Below are 8,998 nucleotides of genomic sequence, written 5' to 3' on the forward strand. Positions count from 1 at the left end.
CCAAAAATACCAGGCATTAACCACAAAAAGATTTAAAGTCATTAAACGCACCAGTTTCAGAGCATACTGTGAATCTCTGTCACTCAATTCCCCTATTTCTAACGTTTGAAATAAAATAAGAGGGTTTCGTCACAGACTATTGAACCCAACATCACCTACCTCTAGCTCTATAAACTTGGATACACTAGATAATATGAACGCCTATATCGAGAGCTTCTTAGCGATGTCAAATGATTTTTCTAATGTAGTGATTCCTTCTCACCCAAACTTTTTCTTAGTAAACAATTCCTCCCTTTATAACAATACTCCTACTTCCCTTCCCCCAAATGACTATGCTGCTCTACAGTAAGTTGAAATTTTTGATCAACCCTTCACTTTTCAGGAGATGGCTTCTATTCTGAAAGGTTTGAAACTCAAATCCTCTCCTGGACTCGATAAAATTAGTTTTGAGGTAATATCAAACCTTCCAAAAGCCTCCCTTCTCCATCTACTACATATCTTAAATCATATAATTAATGAAAGTATCTTCCCTGAGCGCTAGCCTCTTGTTTTTTAAAAATCGCAGAAAATCTGATCCTGAATAGACTTATTTATTGGCTAGAAAATCAAAACATCCTTCCTCCGTCCCAGTATGGCTTTAGAAAAAACCGTTCCTGTGCTGATAACCTGGCAATCCTCTCCTCGGAATTGTATTTATCCCAAGCTAAAAATCAATATACAGCCTGTCTGTTCTTGGACATAAAAGCCGCATATGATAATGTCATTCCAAATATTCTAACTAATGACCTACTGGAGATTGGTCTTCCCATTAAAATCTGTAAATTCATTTTCAATCTAACTCAAAAACGAAGGCTTTTCTTCAGAGTCAATGGCGAAAATAAAGGCCCATTCACTATCAAAAAAGGCCTCCCGCAGGGCTGCATTCTCAGTCCGGTTTCGTACATCATTTACACGCGGAAACTACATTTAAACATCTACCCTGGCTGCAAAATTTTAGAATTTGCCGATGATATAGTCCTTTATTTTACATCATACGAATTGGAGGAATGTATTCATGTTCTCCAACAAAGTTTAACCAACATAAATAACCTTCTGAAGGAAAGGGGTTTATCTATTTCCCCGGAGAAATCAAAACTAGTCATTTTTTTCAGATTTCAACTACTATCTGACAAATTTTTAATAAAAACATTCCTTACATCAAACCACCCAGTGCATTCTATTTTATATAACCTGTACTAAATAACAAAAAATGGTTTGACTCTATTCAACCTGCATAAGAGCTTTTTCCTTCTAAAATCTTTCTACAAACTTAAGGGTTATAAAGACAGAGTTTTAAACTCAGCCACTCCGTTACATTTCTTAAGTCCCTACCCAATGAAGTTTTTCCAACCAGCGATCAATTTACAAATAGGCTTAGCCTTACGGCATAGTAAATACCCTGATAAGTTTTAAACAATTTCATTAAACTTAAATTTCCGGATTTTGCCCACTTTTTTACCGGCGGCTCAAAATTCCCAGAATCATTTGTTGGGGTCTCTGTATATTCCCCGCAAGTAAATGTAGAAATTAAAATGAGGATTTCGGAACACGCTTCTATCTACTCAGCAGAAGCACTAGCGATTAGTGAGACAATTCAGTACATCTTGGATAACAACATTCCCAATTCACTAATTTTCTCCGACTCAAAAAGTGTACTTCAAGCTTGTCCAAACTTCAATGCTTCTTCTTCAACGTCGTATCTTATTTTCAAGATTCGAAATCTTCTCTATATAGCCACAGGTAATAACCTTAATATAACTCTAATATGGATTCCTGGTCACAAGGGTATTCCAGGCAATGAATACGCCGACAATTTGGCTAAAATTTCCTCTAAAGATGGAACCTTTCTGGATATAAAACTCCCACACACTGATATTTGGTCAATAATCCTTCCTCTACACCCAAACTCTGCCTTAGAAGCTTGGGTTAAAGCCTCGGAATCTTCAGGAATTGGCCAATATTGCTTTGAAACCTTTTTTGATTCATCGAAATTTAACAAACCATGGTTTCACAAATATAAACTCGATAGAAAAGCAATAGTAATTATTTCAAGGTTACGGGCCAATCACTACAACCTAGCTGCTAGTCTAGCTAGAAAAAATTGTATCGATGATGGGGGGTGCGCTTTGTGCAGTTTCTTTGACGAGGATATCAATCACGTGCTATGGGCCTGCCCTGGTTACTCAGATTCCAGAAAACAACTCGAGTCATCTTTGATTAAAAACAGGTTTTTACCACCGTTCAGTATAGTACCTTTCCTCTACAATCCTGAAAACAAAGGTTTTCTATTCTATCTTACAATTCTTTAAAAACAATAACCTACTTATTTAACCTTTTTATATAATCATACAAACAGGAGCTCTATTCGCCATTTTTCGTTCCTTTCAGTTTCACATTCCTGTTATTTTCAAATTTAAATCACAATTCGCGCCTTGCATCTTGATAGACAACGCCATCTCCATTGTGCTTCCACCTACCTCGCTTACGATAACTTCTCTTTTTTCCAATCCATTTCGTTTTCCTAACCAAAAACGTTAGACCATGACACAATATTATATCTCGACGATACATTACAAGTCCTAAAATTATTACTCTACATAGCCATGGCCAAATAGGTCACGCTTTATTAGCTTGGAGTAAATTCTCTCCGGACCTAGGCTATTTGTTGCCCCTCCCTGGCGTAGAGGAGAGTGGGTAGAAAGAAAGAAGATGCATCTGCAAGCAGGCAGACTGCATGCAGAAAACCCATAAGAGTGAGAGAGTTAGAGAATGGTCCATCTCTTTCACTCTTATGGGTTTTCTGCATGCAGGCTGCCTACTTGCAGAGGCATGAAAGCACCCTAAAGCGTCGGTCCACCAGACCATGGTATGGGCTTCTAGGGTTAAGCTGACATATTTCAGAAGATTTTTTAAATTGATAAATTATCGATAGATTAAAAGGAATCATGCGCAAAAGGCTACTATATTCCTTTTTCTATTTCAGTGCTAGATGCTGTAAAGGCTTTTGCGGCATATTAGTTAGTCAAAAAAATAATAACGACTAAAAGTATTCAAAAAACCAATCGGCGGCAATCTGGAATTCCAGTGATAGATACGCAATTTAAAAGCCTTCCAAATCCATTCAACACAAGTGAATGGATTTTTGTTTCCTTGGAAGATAGTGAAAAAAATAATAACGACTAAAAGTATTTAAAAACCGATCATAAAAATTCGATGTCAACTTTTTTAATTAGGAACTTCATGATAGTTTCATCAAAATTAATAATTTTGTGTTCAATTTTATAACTTTTTTAACAAATTCAATAAGCAAATGCATTATTGGGGAATTTGTCAGCGGAGAATTTTTTTTCGATTTCAGACTTTATAATAAATTTATCTTTATAATAAATCTTTATAATATCTTTATAATAATTCTTTATAATATTCTTTATAATATCTTTATAATAAATCTTTATAATATCTTTATAATAAATTCAGAAACATTTATGATTAGTCGATATATTTCAGGATTTTTTAAAACAAATTTAAAAAACAAACACCTATTGCGCGACTGTTGTTTCTCGCGCTTCGCGCACGATAATGTATTTATCACGCGCTTCGCGCTCGATAATGCATTTACCTCGCGCTTAGCGCTCGATATTGTATTTACCTTGCGATACGCGCTCGATCTGCCTGCACAGACTTTTTAAAACTAAAGGTGAAAGTATCCAACACAATAATTTGGTGATTGTGAATTCTCTTTTGTTAAAGCTCCTTCGGCTTTAACGAACACATTTTCATCACGTATATTGTACTTCGCACACGATTTTATCCCTGAAATTTTATATCATTGCCATAAATGTATATTATTATAAAAGCTCCTTCGGCTTTAACGAGCACATTTTCATCACGTATCTCGTACTTCGCACACGATTTTATCCCTGAAATTTTATATCATTGCCATAAATACATACAGACAGCCCGATAGAGAGACACATTCGTATAAACCAGTTTTTCGGATTTAGGGGCTCTCAAAACGTGGACATTTGACAAAAACTGTGTGGAGGGAGCGGGTTGTTAAATTTTACACATATTTAATACCTTCTCTGATGAGAATGTAAAAAAACCATTTATACAATTTTTTTTGCTCTACCTTCGGTGAAGAAATGTTATCCGTTTATTTTGGCTTAGCTCGTGTCGTGTGTATAAAAATTGAATTTTTGTATTTTCAGTGTTTTTTTCTAAATAAAACAAAGATACGTGTCCTATGAAAAAGTGATTAATAACAAACTTTTACATATTTTTTGGGTGCACAATATTTTTCTTATCATTTTTTTCCTACTTTGCATAGTTTGACAGTGGTTGATGACAAATTTGTAGATCTTTTTCAAATGCACAATTTTGATGCATTCATCTTTTACGGTATTTTGCACATTTTGGCCGAAAAATGTAATTTTTTGGTTTTTCATTATTTTGCATGTTGTCAAAATTTGAATTTTTGAATTTTCAAGAAAATTCCAAAAGTTGTTATGATAATCTTGTAGGGTATTCAAAAAGCAACGTTTTTCTTTCCTTGACTTTTTTACATATCGTGCGTTATTTGGCATAAAATATTCATTTTCGTATGTTTTTTGGAATTTTTTAAATGCTATAACTCTAGTAATTTTTGATTTTTTGAAAAAATACATTAGGATAAATTGTTCAACTTTTTGAATAATATGCATAACCGTACAAAGATTTTTCGATTTCTGAAAAATGTGGTCTCAAAAATATTCAAAATGTGCCCACTTTTTAAATTTTTATCCAAAATGGGTAACGAACGAACTTGACCTTTAGTTTAGGACCTACACGAGAGTACCAAAGGGCAATCTGATAGATTAATTTTTTCAAAAGTTATTCAGGGGGTCTCAAAACGTGGACATTTGACAAAAACTGGGGGGGGGGGTCAAATTTTACACAAATCTAATACCTACTCTGATGAGGATGTAAAAATTCGTTTCTTTTTTATGTCAGTCCTTTTAATTGGGAACTTCATGATAATTTCTGCAAAATTCATAATTAGTTGATACATATTCCATGACCTTTTGAACTAATTAAATAAACAAATGCATTATTTAGGTATTCGACAACGAAAAAATGGTTGAAAATGTTGGAAAAGTCGCAAATTTCCTCATTAATGCTTTGGTTTATTAAATTTATTTATAATATCAACAATAATAATTTCACGAAGAAATTTTCTTCATCATTATATTGTTTTTGTTTATTATGTAATATTTTAGCATCTTTAACTAATGTTACTGTGTATAAAACTTAGAGAATTTCAACACAGAAGAAATGACCAAAATCAGGTTTATATATATAATACAGGAATATAATACAGCACAATGGTGCACATATGGTGGGAGAACCGCAATTAGTGTGCGTGCAGTACGTGTGATAACGTTTTAAGCGGAGTGAACACTTATCGGATGGCAAGTTATTGGATTTCTACTGTATAAAGAAAGATTTCTATAATTATAACTTTAAATTGTAAAGGTTATTCACTTTAAAAATGTTATCCGGTAGGAAATTTAAAATAATTAAATTTCATTTCGACATTTTTAATTGTGATCTTGTGTCACAAATTAAAAAAGATTTTTCATTTTTGTAGATTTGAGATTCAAGTTTATAATTTAAAAGACGCACGGGCCAACTGTTTCGGGCGGACTGCACTTCCACGGTCTTTTCGTAACAATCAACCAAAGTTTATCCAAAGGTCTGCTCATACAATTAGTTCAGAGGAAGGGTGCAAACGTGGAAGTGAGTTTCATCGGTGGATGCATAAACGATTTACCGTGGAAAGTGTTATTCTGAGTTGAGATAAAGATTTAATAACAGTGGAAGTGAAAAACCGCAAGTGGAAAGTGAAGAGGTTATGGGTGACAGTGTAGTGATAAGTGCTGAAAAGAGCCACGAGAGACAGCAGGTCATGGAGAACGTCTACACTAGCGCAGTGCAGCGGAAGTTCAAAAAATTAGATCTGACAACTGATAAACAAACAGAAGGTGAATCGCTGAAGAAAGTGCAAGTCCAAGAGAAAAAAAGAGAGGGAGCCCCAGAATTATGGATAAATTAGAAATATCGGATGCCAAAAGCGCTGCGAAAATTGAGGAGTATGCGGTGAAAAGTGGGGGAGAGATTTTTGGGAATTGTCTGAAAAATGAGTCCTTCAAAAGAAGCAGAAAAATAAACAGATCCCCAGTGGGAAGGGAAAACAACAGTAGTACGCAGAAGAAAGAAGATGAGGAAAATGAGGATTTGCAGGAAACAGGGAAGGCTGCAGGGCGAAATAGCACGCTAGAACACGTGTTCCCGGAAGATGGGAACAATAATGAGGAAAACAACGAATCCAAAATCGCGCGAAACGATGGAAGCGGAAAAAAGCCCGAAGAAGAGGAAGAGATAGAAGAAAAAGCGGAAGAAGGACCAAAAGACGCGATACAGAAAAAAAATGAGAGTCAAGAAACCGGAAAGGAAGGAAGAAACGATAAGACGGAACAGAAAGCAGCGAACCAAAAGCAAATGCAATAAATAAGGAAGGTCCTCGAACCGAGAAACATAGGAGTGAATGAGAGCTCGAGAAAGGAAGTCGCTTGTGAAAAGGAAACCAACGGAGAAATCCTAGAGCAAATAAGAGAAATAAGAAAAATCACGGAAAATTCAAGTTCGAAGTTAAAAGAAGAAAACCAAAACATCAAGATAGAAATTGGACTACTAAGACAAAGGATCAGGTATGACGCCAGAAAGTGGGAAATGGAAAAAGTGGAGTTAGAGAGTAGCGTATCGGCATGGAAAGAAGAGGCGAAAGCGAAAGATCGAGAAATAGTAAAAAGCCAAGGAAGGAAAAGAAGCAACAGCAAGAACCGGAAGAGGAAAGGCTCAACGAAAGTGTAGCAGTCAACAAGCGTTATACGTCTTATATTTTTTAAAACTTCTTACCGTTGCAAAAAGCTATTGCGATTATTTCGTGACCTTCTATAGGGAATTTTAACGTAGAATCCGTATTTCAACGAATTAAAGGTTGATTTTGCTGTTTTTTCGAGTTTTTTTTAAAAGGAACATTCCTAGAAGATAAACTTGGAATTGAAAGAAACGCAATTGAAACAATACATCTGTTGAAAACCAGAAGAGAAGAAACAAACGTGAGGGTGGAACTGAAATTTTGGAACGCGAAATTCAGAGCTTTCAGAAGAAAACTTGAGTTGAAAGGTACTCCCATCTTCGTGGACGATGATTTAACCAAGCGAGAAATAGAAGTGAAGCAGTGGCTGAGAATGCAGGCAAGAGAAAAAAGATAAAGAGGGCAGGATGTGAAAGCAGGCTACCTAAAACTAATGGTTGATGCTATAGCTAATTATTGGGATAAAAGAGAGGAAAGACTCAGCGAAACGGTTTTTTGGCAAAGGAGGTGGTAGATTCGTATCGCGACATGAAGGTAGTAATTTAGAACATCGCGGGTTTGAAACCTCAAAGAGATGTATGAGAGTTTCTTACAGACTTTGATATCATAGTATTACAAGAAACATGGATAGAAGAAAATTATGAAAAAGATGCAGTTACGAACCTGGACCCAAACTACAAATGGCACGGAAAAGCAGCGAACAGAGAAGCAAAGAAAGCAAGAGCCACAAGAGGACAACTGTAAGCATAAGAAACCATTTGCAAGGGATAAAGGTATCAGAATGAGACTATTGATTAATTATAGAAAAGACAGGAAGGAAAGAGAGAGGAAAGATTATAACAATCTAGAATAATGTGGGAGTAAGTGCAGTCAGGGCAAAAATGAATGATCTCGTGAAATCAGGAATCAAAGCGGATGATTGGATACTGATAGCTTAGGACTGGAACGCAATGATCGGAGATTATCTAGGAAAAACAGACACAGAAGCAGAAGAAGAGCAGATAAGATCGAAGAATAAAATCGTGAATGCAGAAGGAAGAAAGATGCTCGAGTTCTGTTAGGTGTTCGGACTGGTGGTTATGAATGAAAGAACCTCAAGGGATGAAAAAGGAAACTTGACTTATGTCGGAGCAGGAGGAAGCTCAGTGTTAGGCTATGTACTCGCCCTGGAAAATGGAAGAATCACAGTACGCCACTCAGAACGGGAAGATCCGGACTAAGAGGAAGAATGGAAGGAAAAGAATCAAGCAGAAGACTCTGTGAAAAAAATGGAAGAGATGGGCAGAATTATTAAAAAGGACAGCAAAGAAAATAGGAATGACAAAATCAAATTGAAAACCAGCAGGGAAAAAAATCACAAGAAATACGCCAGAATGAAAAAGGAGGCAAGAAGAAAGTTAAGAAAATACAGAAGCGCAAAGGAAGAAGAAAAGGAAAATAAAATACGAGTATAGGTTACAGCTAGAAGGGCACTCGAAAACTATATCAAAAAAAGTGCAAAGGAACGGAGGGAAAAGAACTGGATAAGGGTAGAGCGAAGCAAAACGATAAGTGATTTTTGGGAAGCAGTAGGAAGCAATAGGAATCTATCGGTCTAGAAGGAAAAGGAGAGGAAGAAGAATAAACAAAGAAAGCTGGGTAAACCACTTCAAAAATTACTGAATGCAGAAGAGGATTCGACGGAGACAGGAGAAGAAAATAATGAGCAAAGGGAAAGAGAGCAAGGAAATTGGGAAGTAGTGGAGGTAGCAGAGGACGATTTTTTGAACCGGGACTTTGGAGCAGAAGAAGTGAGACAGGTGCTGAATAAGAAGAAGACCAAAAAAGTGGTAGGGGGGACGGAATAACCGCACAATTTTACAAGAATTTACCAGCAGAAGAAATGGTAGACTTTTCAAATATTCTTAATGGACTGTGGAAGAAGAGGAAGCTGGGGACTAACTGGAACATCAGGCTCAGTCAACTGTGTGGAAAAAAATTGGCAACATTCAGCGCACTCTGCGATGGGAAGAAGAACTTTGCCTAGCGTCCATGTGTTGG

Source organism: Belonocnema kinseyi, chromosome 2 (assembly GCF_010883055.1).
Source record: "Belonocnema kinseyi isolate 2016_QV_RU_SX_M_011 chromosome 2, B_treatae_v1, whole genome shotgun sequence".
NCBI classification, from domain to species: domain Eukaryota; kingdom Metazoa; phylum Arthropoda; class Insecta; order Hymenoptera; family Cynipidae; genus Belonocnema; species Belonocnema kinseyi.